The sequence below is a fragment of the Colobus angolensis genome, unplaced genomic scaffold (genome assembly GCF_000951035.1).
Source record: "Colobus angolensis palliatus isolate OR3802 unplaced genomic scaffold, Cang.pa_1.0 Scaffold95, whole genome shotgun sequence".
NCBI classification, from domain to species: Eukaryota; Metazoa; Chordata; class Mammalia; order Primates; family Cercopithecidae; genus Colobus; species Colobus angolensis.
Genome location: NW_012123487.1, coordinates 7,745,864 through 7,755,324, shown reverse-complemented (window position 1 = coordinate 7,755,324; position 9,461 = coordinate 7,745,864). Strand labels below are relative to the sequence as shown.

At 36.4% G+C, this 9,461-nt stretch overlaps 1 protein-coding gene across 2 annotated transcripts in view; it reads right to left on the bottom strand.

Moving 5' to 3' along the window:
• IKZF2 (IKAROS family zinc finger 2 (Helios)) overlaps positions 1–9,461 on the bottom strand; it is a 155,347-nt gene that overhangs the window by 40,153 nt on the left and 105,733 nt on the right. The window lies entirely within an intron of this gene.

The window sequence follows — 9,461 nt, the reverse complement described above, 5'->3', positions numbered from 1 at the left end:
ACATCCCAATGTGTCATATCCTTCTGGATACTGGGTGAGTAATAAAGTTTGTGTGCAGCCTCTCCACTTCTGTTGTGGAGTTGCAAACATGCCAGGCCTGCAGACTCATGGTGTGGAAGGGAAAATGTGAAATGACCAAAGTTAAGACTGTCCACACTAAATCCATGCAGGGTACAAAACTGTGGTAGCAAACTTTGGAATGAGGACAATGTAGAATATTTAAAATAATGAGAAAGCACCCAGGAATCTTGTCCATTTCTTTAGAATTCCTGAAAATAAAGTAGGAAGGAAAGCTTCCTACAGTAAATTGATCTTCTAAATGACTTGCACCGAGGTGAAAAGAGCTACATAGAATTATAAAAGAAAGACTTTTAATTCCTTCTAGAAATAGGTTCTGAAAGAAGCATGACTACTAAAATTCATAAAAGATGAGATTGTATATGCTATTAAAAGTTTTACTTTCTTTTATAAGAAACATATAATGATTATTGGTCTGGGGTAGGGGGAAAGAGGTGTTCTACCTGGTGGAAATCAAATGGGCTGTCTTACAGCTGGCCTGACTGAAAGTGGCTTTTACCTTCTGGGTAAATTTCAATGAGTAGGACCTCAAGTGTGTGTCTGAAGAGTCAAGAATGAAAATATTAATCCCATCTCCTTTCTTCAGTGTTTATCGCAAAGCATACAGTGAAGCAACAAGGGCATCAGTATCAGGATTTGATGGATGAAATCAGCACAGCACAGTTATGCAAATCATGTGTGCAACTGACACTGCTTGTGTAATTATCGGTATAATCCACCTCTATCAACCACCTCCAGGAAGGAAAGGAGGGGCTGAGGGTGGGGAAAGTTCACACTTGGGAGATCACCCAGAAAGTGGGCCAGGTGCCAGGTCTACAATCAGTTTAAAACAGTTCCTTCTCATAAGAAGCCTGCAGGACAAATTATACTACATTTAATGCACCATCACTATTATGAATGAGCTGTACTGGATTCAATTTCTAAACCAGCATAATTTAATTCAATGTGTCTACCTTTTGTGGTTTTTTAAGGATAACCTTGGAAAATCCGGTTTCAAAAAAAAAAAAAAAAAGTCATGGTGGTCTGGTTTTTTTTCTTTGAGAGACAGAAGAATCTCACTCTGTCACCCAGGCTGGAGTGTAGTGGCACGATCTCTGCTCACTGCAACCTCCGCCTCCTGGGTTCACGCCATTCTCCTGCCTCAGCCTCCCTTAGCTGGGACTGCAGGTGCCCGCCACCATGCCTGGCTAATTTTTTGTATTTTCAGTAGAGACAGGGTTTCACTATGTTAGCCATGATGGTCTCGATTTCCTGACCTCATGATCCGCCCGTCTTGACCTCCCAAAGTGCTGAGACTACAGGCATGAGCCACTGCGTCTGGCTGGTCTGGTTTTAAAATAATGTAAACATGAAAACAACTAATTATCATAATCTACTGGCCAAGTACCTAATTTTCAGAAATTTTTTGTCCTCAATGATTCCACAAAACTATCAGTAATATTAATATCCAAAGGTTTATAACTTGCAGCAATCCCATCTTATACAAAACATTTTGCATGATACATACACTGAAGAAAGTTATTTATGTACTTTTTTTCTGGTAGTCATTACAAAAAAAAGTGAAGTAATGTGGAAGCAAATGGTTGAAGGATTGGGTGAAAAGACTTATAAGAAAGACAAGAAAGAGCAGACCACAAAACTCAAAAGAAGAGGGGAAGATAATTTAAATAAAACAAAATAGAAATTACTGTATTATAAAAGAGAGTAAGTGATGACAAATGCTACAGTACATTAGAAAATACTTTAGCTTATGAAATCACTAATCAGTTGTCAAATTAAAGAAATGATGTGATCGTGATAATAAATTCCTTAGTAAGAGAGGACAATATGTTTGACATATTGTGACAAATCAAGAGACTATTTCTATGAGATTTAAAACTAGAGTAACTAACATTACATTGTTTCTTTAAACAATATGGCAAAGATGAGCTCCATCTTAATCCAAGCCACATGGTAATTTTTTATTTTATTTTTAAGAAACTTGAAGATGTAAAAAAGACTATCTTGTCTCACCAGTTTCTCTGAGGGCATGTAGCATATACCTTAAAAATGCATGTTAGTTTGAAATTCTATTAAAAATAAATGTGCAAATATATTTAAATGCAAGGTGAGTCATAATACTTTACAGTAATTTTCCCATAATAGGTAAAGGCATAACTGAACAAAATATAAACTAGGCTATTTAACTGGGATTTTTAAAAGCCAATATTAGGAGCTAATATAAGCATTCAACATTTCTGAGCTATTTTTGTGGACAAAATATAGTCCTTGGAATTACAGGGACTTGAAAAATAAAGATAGTCCTTACATAGATGTATCTATATATAGACATACACACACACACACACACACACACACACACACACACACACAATGTTTTTTAGTTTGGAGGAAGTTGTTGTTTTAACAGATGGGGATTTATATGGTACATCTGGTCCAGTTCCTTTTTATGGAACAGAATAGCTTAAAACTGACAATTAGACATAAACAACAAACTTCATAAGCTGAAAATTGTCAAACACTGAACAGATCACAAAGTAGTGTTGTAAAAATCAACATTCCTAAAGTGTTTGGAAATAAAAGAGATATATGTTCAGAATAGTTTAGGCATTATCAACCTTAAGTCAAAAGAACTTTGACATTGTAAGGTTCCTCAAATCTCTCTTACTCCAAAGTTATGTGACACAGATAACTAATTTTACAAAGTAGTTATTTTCAAGTGATATACACAAATACATAATTATATCATATACTAAATGCTGGTTCAATTGAAAGCTAAGGTTTTACTTAGAATTTAAGAGCATTATTGAAAATACGAAATAATTATTTTCTTAAAATGAGGATGAACAAAAATACTAGAAAACAATTCCTTTACTTATTTGCTTACTTAAGGACATTTTACTTATAAATCTTTGAAAAATAACCTAGTTTTAGAACTAACAAGTATCTTAAATATATGGTACTCAACAAATACTTGGCTTTTTTAGAATATAAGAGACAATGAATAAATGTCCTTGGAAAATTAGGATTTTTAATTTTCAAATGTATTTGGACAACTCCATTTTTGAGCAATAAATAATTTTTCATAGTACTCTGAACCAGTATAATTCTATCGCCAAAACTGAATTTTTCATCTGGTATAAAAATATTTTGAGACTCTATGAGACACATTCTGTTTTTTTAACTTTTATTTTAAGTTCAGGGGTACATGTGCAGGTTTGTTATATAGGTAAACTCGTGTCATGAGTTTTTTTGTATAGACTATTTCCTCATCCAGGTATTAAGCATAGTACTCATTAGTTATTTTTTCCTGATTCTCTCCTTCCTCCCACCTTCCACTCTCCAATAGGCCCCAGTATGTGTTGTTCCCTTCTATGGAGACACATTCTTACTCATCGTTTTTCTCCATATAATTTACAAAAAGAAATGTATAACACATATATGTTTCTCATATATTAACATTATACACTCTTCTGTTTTAAACCTTTAATTTGGGTACAGCATAAGAGTATATACAAAATATACCTGAAATACTAATGAGAAAAAATATGTAATTCTATTGCCTCCTAGATTTTTTAAAATAATAAGTATGCCAAATACTATTTTGACTAATAGGGGTCCACAGCTTAATTTAAACAGTATTTTCCTCAGAGTATTAGGTATAATAAATTAAAAGGTATAATATATATAATGTACAAACCACAGTAATCAAATTTATAAGAAAGAACTATAATCACCTGCAAAACTGAAAAATCTGAGACAAAACTAATAAAAATCATTTTTTAGCAGAAGCATTGATTCATCATTAAAAAGTCGCTTAAATACTACGTTATAAGTTTACATAAAGCGAAGTAGATTATTTGTATGGTAAATCTCAAGATTACTGAATAGCAAGAGTTTCAAGTATAGACTAGTACCTTTTATTTTCCTATAACTTTATGTAATATATCTCTGGGACATGTTTTTAAAAGTGAAGCTCACTTTCTCAGTGGGCTAAAAACTTGACTGTAATCTTTTTTTTTTTTTTTTTGAGACAGAGTCTCGCTCTGTTGCCCAGGCTGGAGTGCAGTGGGGTGATCTCGGCTCACTGCAACCTCCGCCTCCTAGGTTCAAGCAAATTCTCCTGCCTCAGCCTCCCGAGTAGCTGGGACTACAGGTGTGTGCTATCACGCCTGGCTAATTTTTTGTATTTTTAGTAGACACACGGTTTCACCATGTTAGCCAGGATGGTCTCGATCTCCTGACCTCATGATCCGCCTGCCTCAGGCTCCCAAAGTGTTAGGATTACAAGTGTGAGCCACCGCACCTGGCCACAACTTGACTGTAATCTTTAGCTGATCTTTGTTCATAAAACGTTTTAATTATTTATTTGTCTCCCCTTTCCCTCTTCTCTTTCTCCTTCTTAAAATGTCATTTAAATTTCACATAAAAAAAGTTATTTTTTTTTCTTTCTTAGACACTTCAAGGCTATCAGATGTAGGATATCAGACAGTAGTAGACAAAAAATATTGGTCCTGTGAAGACTCAATATAAACCTTAAGATGTTAATTCGGTTTCATACAAACTTATTTTAAAATAAACTAGGGCAAAATACTGAAAAAAAGAAGAAGTAATTTGGAGGGAGTGGAGACTACTCTTTAAGGTGTGGTAGTAGTGACTGATTAGCAAAGTCCAGGGAGACAAGATAATACGTTGTAGTTTGCATCATATAATAGCAGCACCAGGAGATTTAAAGAGCGAATTGAGTGACTTGCCAAAGCCCCATAGCTAATTTGCAGCAAGCTACCCTAAAACCCACATGTCTTGATCTCCTGACTTCTAGGCAGTACATTTTTTTTTTTTCAATCATTAGGAGTTACTTCAGTAGAGTTAAAGCTTTATAGAATAAATAATATGAGCTGTGTCGTTTATCACTTAGCAGGGTGGTGATGAGCACCAATTGTGGAGTTTGCTGCCTTGGTCCTGTGTGACTTCTTTTCTGCCTCAGTCTCTTCACCTGTACAACAGGAATAACCAAAGCGAGAGGTTCTGATAATGAAACTGCCTCTCCATTCTCTTTGTAAAACATACTAATGGATAACCAAAAACACTGAATTCTTGGAGCTCATAGGTTCTTCTTTGGTATATCCGAGTATACTCCTAGCAGTTGAGCTGTTTGTATAGTCACTAACAGTCAGGTATGACTGTAGCAGAACCTATATATGCCAGTTTACCTGCTATAATTATTTCCAATGAAATAATTACAAAAAGAACACTGTTTCTATGAAACCAAATTTTACCACTTTGAAAAGATTCAATAAAGATGAGCTGATAAAAATATTTCTAAAGAAATGAATGTGAACAAAAATAATCATAAAAATTAGTGAAAAAATCTTCAAAAATGAATAGAAGTCTGATTGCTTCATAGGATCTTTAAGTTCTTAAAGAAACTGAAAATGTAACTGAAGATGATGTGTTATGGGTATGGTTTAAGCCAGAAAAATTACATGTCATTCAACAACCAAATTTCTCACTGAAAGAAAACAGCTTGGACTTAAATAAAAAGATACACAATAAAATATATATTACATTTATAGTTTTTAAAGTAAAAACTTTTCAAAAATGCATTTTCCATGTTACTAGACTTATTGCTATTAATCTACAAACAATCTCTTTTTGCTTATGTTGGATAAAAAGGTTTTTTATTAAAGAAACCAGGGAAAATGCTTCATACAGTGTCTACTGTATAGGGAAAGCTGAAGAAATTCCAGATAAATAACCTAACTACCAGGCCTATGCAGTAAAAACCAAGACACTACTTGGTGTCCTCCAGAGGACAAGCAGAGTTCCTAAGCAGAAAAATACCACCTTGTACAGGGATCATGCAGGGCACACATACGCCCCTAGTATTCACTTAATACATGTCATATTCCAGATATTTTTCAAAGTATTTTTCATTTTTTTTAAACCGTAACATTTATCACAGTAACGTATTCATGCACACCAATGCTGGACTTGTTGTTACCAACCTACTAAGTGAAAACCAAGATAAGAAATGTTTAAGTCTACAATATAGGAAGCAGAAATGTGGTATTAATATCCAACATGATAAATAACAATACAATAAAACAATGGACAGTTTTTACCCGGAGGAAAAAGGGAGGCAAATACTTTCTACCAATAATAATATTCAAAAAAAAAGAGATTAAACTTAAAATCTTTATATTCCCCTTAATACTTTATACCAGCAGTTCCCAACCTTTTCGGCACCAGGGACCAGTTTCATGGAACACAAACGACGGGTGGTGGGGGAATGATTTCAGGATGAAACTATTCCACTTCAGATCATCAGGCATTAGATTCTCATAAGGAGCACACAAAGTAGGTCCCTCGCATGCGCAATTCACAATAGGTTGTGTGCCTATGAGAATCTAATGCTACCACTGATCTGACAGGAGGAGGAGCTCAGGCAGTAATGCTTGCTCACCTGCTGCACACCTCCTGCTGTGCGGCTCAGTTTGTAAGAAACCACCCACTGACTGGTACTAGTCTGCAGCCAGGAGGTTGGGGACCCCTGCTCTATACTAGTAATTTTAAGCACTAGTTCTTAAATTTTAGTTAATCTGTGGTACATTCTCTGTTTGGCTGCCATAGCCATTTTCCACATTTCTTTGCTCTGCTCCTGCAAAAGCTAATTTTTACTGGCTTTAATCAATAGGCTCTCTTGTCCTCTGGCTTCTGGTTAAGTTTAGTCAATGTGAGGCACCAGTAAGAGACTGGAGGGTGGAAAGAGTGAGGTCAGGGTGTTTATTTCCCAAGTCACAGGTTAGCAAAGGCTACATTCTTCTACTGAAGGTCAGTGCTCAAGACTCTATCCTATTTCTCTTAACTCCAGTGACCTCTAGATCCCCTTTCCCTTTCAGGCTAGAGCTAGTAATGGCTTCCTACTATTGTAGACCCAACCATCTTTTGTAGACTACCCTAATTCCTAACCATTCTTTTGTGAATATTTGTCTTTCATGCACGTCCCCAAATTTTCCCCATTTGTGTGTCTTACTCTTTTCTTGTCAGGATCCAGACTGATAAGAGTTATTGGTATCAGGAACGGCCCAAAGCTCCAGTCAAAATGGAATTCAGGGATAGCAGGATAGCCTCCTTATCAGGGAGTTAATGGGACAGTAGTGATCCAAGGCATGTGCTGGCAAGATGATTATTCAAATTGTCACTGGTGGTAGCAGGTAAGGATGTACGATGCAGGGTAAGGCTTTGGGAGCTGTGGCATTATTTGCTAAAGCAGCAATGGCAGTGTGTAAAGATTATAGCATGATATGGCTGATGGCCCTAAGGAGCACACAAAGGTAAAAGACAAACTGCATGCCTTGAATACTCAAGTCAGAATACAGACAAAATACCAGAAAGTTGATATCAGTTTTAAAAGGGTACCTTATCCACTTAAGCCTCAGGGCAAATAAGGCTGAAGACCAACTCCAGAATCTGATTTGAAAGGTTATAAAATTGCAGTGCTAAATACAATGGACAATACTAAGACCACTAGTTTTTGGTAGTGGGGCAATGATGAGAAAGAGAAACATGGGATGGTAGTATCTTCTCCCTTCCCCCCAACAACTTCATTGAGGTATAATTAACATACATAAAACTGTCGTAAAAAAAAGAAGAATAAAAGATATTCTTTCAACATGTAGCACTAGCCATATTTAGGTGTTTAATAACCACGTGAGGCTAGTGGCTACCATATTGGACAGCACAGCCCTACAACCATCACCTCTTCCAAGACAGCAAACTAAAAGAAATAGTAATTCTACGGGTCAATAACAGACATGAGTGAAACCATCAGAAAACTGAAAGATGTTAGGGGTGATAATTCGTACTATACCCCCATTTAAACTGTTTATTAGGCTAATGCACGGCATTGATGCAGACTTCATCATTTCATAATACTAACTGTAGATGCAGTTTTAGCTACACAATCTTTACTGGAGCATATTAATATAGCCCCCGACACTAGGTATGAAGCAATGGACTTGATTTCTGGTTAAGGTAATTTGTATAACAAAGATAATCAGAAGCGGTTTTTTCCCTTCACACTGCAGGAGCAACATACATTTACTATCTTACCTTAGGGCTAAGTCAACTGTACTCTCTTTGTCATAACACATAACACATAACACATAACAAGAAGAAATCTTGTTCATCTTGACATCCCACAAAACATCAAGCTGGAATATTATATTCATGACATTACATTGATCAAACTTGGGAGAAGGATATAGTAAATATTTGAGATGCCTCAGTAAGAGGTATATGCTATAGAACGAGAGATAAACTCCAAGAAAGTTCAGGGACTTTCCGCATTGGTAAAATTTTACGGGCCAGTGATCTGGGCATGCTGAAATAGATCCTCCATCGTAAGTGAGAAATTGCTGCACCCTGCACCTTCCTTCGTGAAAATGAAGCACAAAATATGGCGGCCTCTCTAGATTTTAGAAGCAACATAGACCATATTTGGGTATACTTCTGTGGTGCATGTACTAGGTAATCCACAGGTTGTCCATTTTGAGAGCAGTCTGGGGCAAGAAAAGGATCCGCGTCATACTCCTGCCATGATGAAAGCTCCCTCTACCTTTGACTCTAAGATTCAGCAGATGCAATGATTTTTGGAAATGTCTACGGCAAATGGAGATGCTGCATGACATCTCTGTTAATGGAAGCCTCAGTGTATAGATCCCTCATGGTTTTATAGTAAAGACATGCAGTCTTCTAACAATAACTAACCTCCATTTGAAAAGCCATTCCTTACTTGCAAATGAACTTTGGTTAAGATTGGGTACCAGGCAATAGGACTCCCAATTACAATGTGGCCCAAACCGTGCATCATGAACTAGGTGTTATCTAATTCAACATATCAAAAATGTATACAACAGCATTTCACTGGTATATTTTCCTTCCCTGCAGCCTTCTTACACTGGTTGAGGAAGCCCAAGTATACTGTATGAGCAAGTAGCTCAGAGGTCTCTAATACCTGCTACTACTATTTCTCAATCTTTTTGCTTCAATCCATCTGTATGGCCTTTTGGGGCATTCTCAGTGACCAGTTGATGAGGATGAAACAGTGCAGATCTGGTTTGTAAATAGACTGCCTAGTATTCAATATCAGCTGTGACTACAGTGTTTACAGGTCCACTTAAGGGAGATGGCCCTGAAATACAGTGGCTATCCCTCCAGCAGCCAGAATTTCATTCAGCTGGTATATTTAACTGTACTTTGCATGGAAGAAGAGACAGTCAAGGTAATGATATATGGAATGGCCATACGGTCAAGGATTTCAAAGAACAAAATTGGATGACTGGTGAGAGAAGGTCTAGGGGAGAGTTATGAGGATGTAT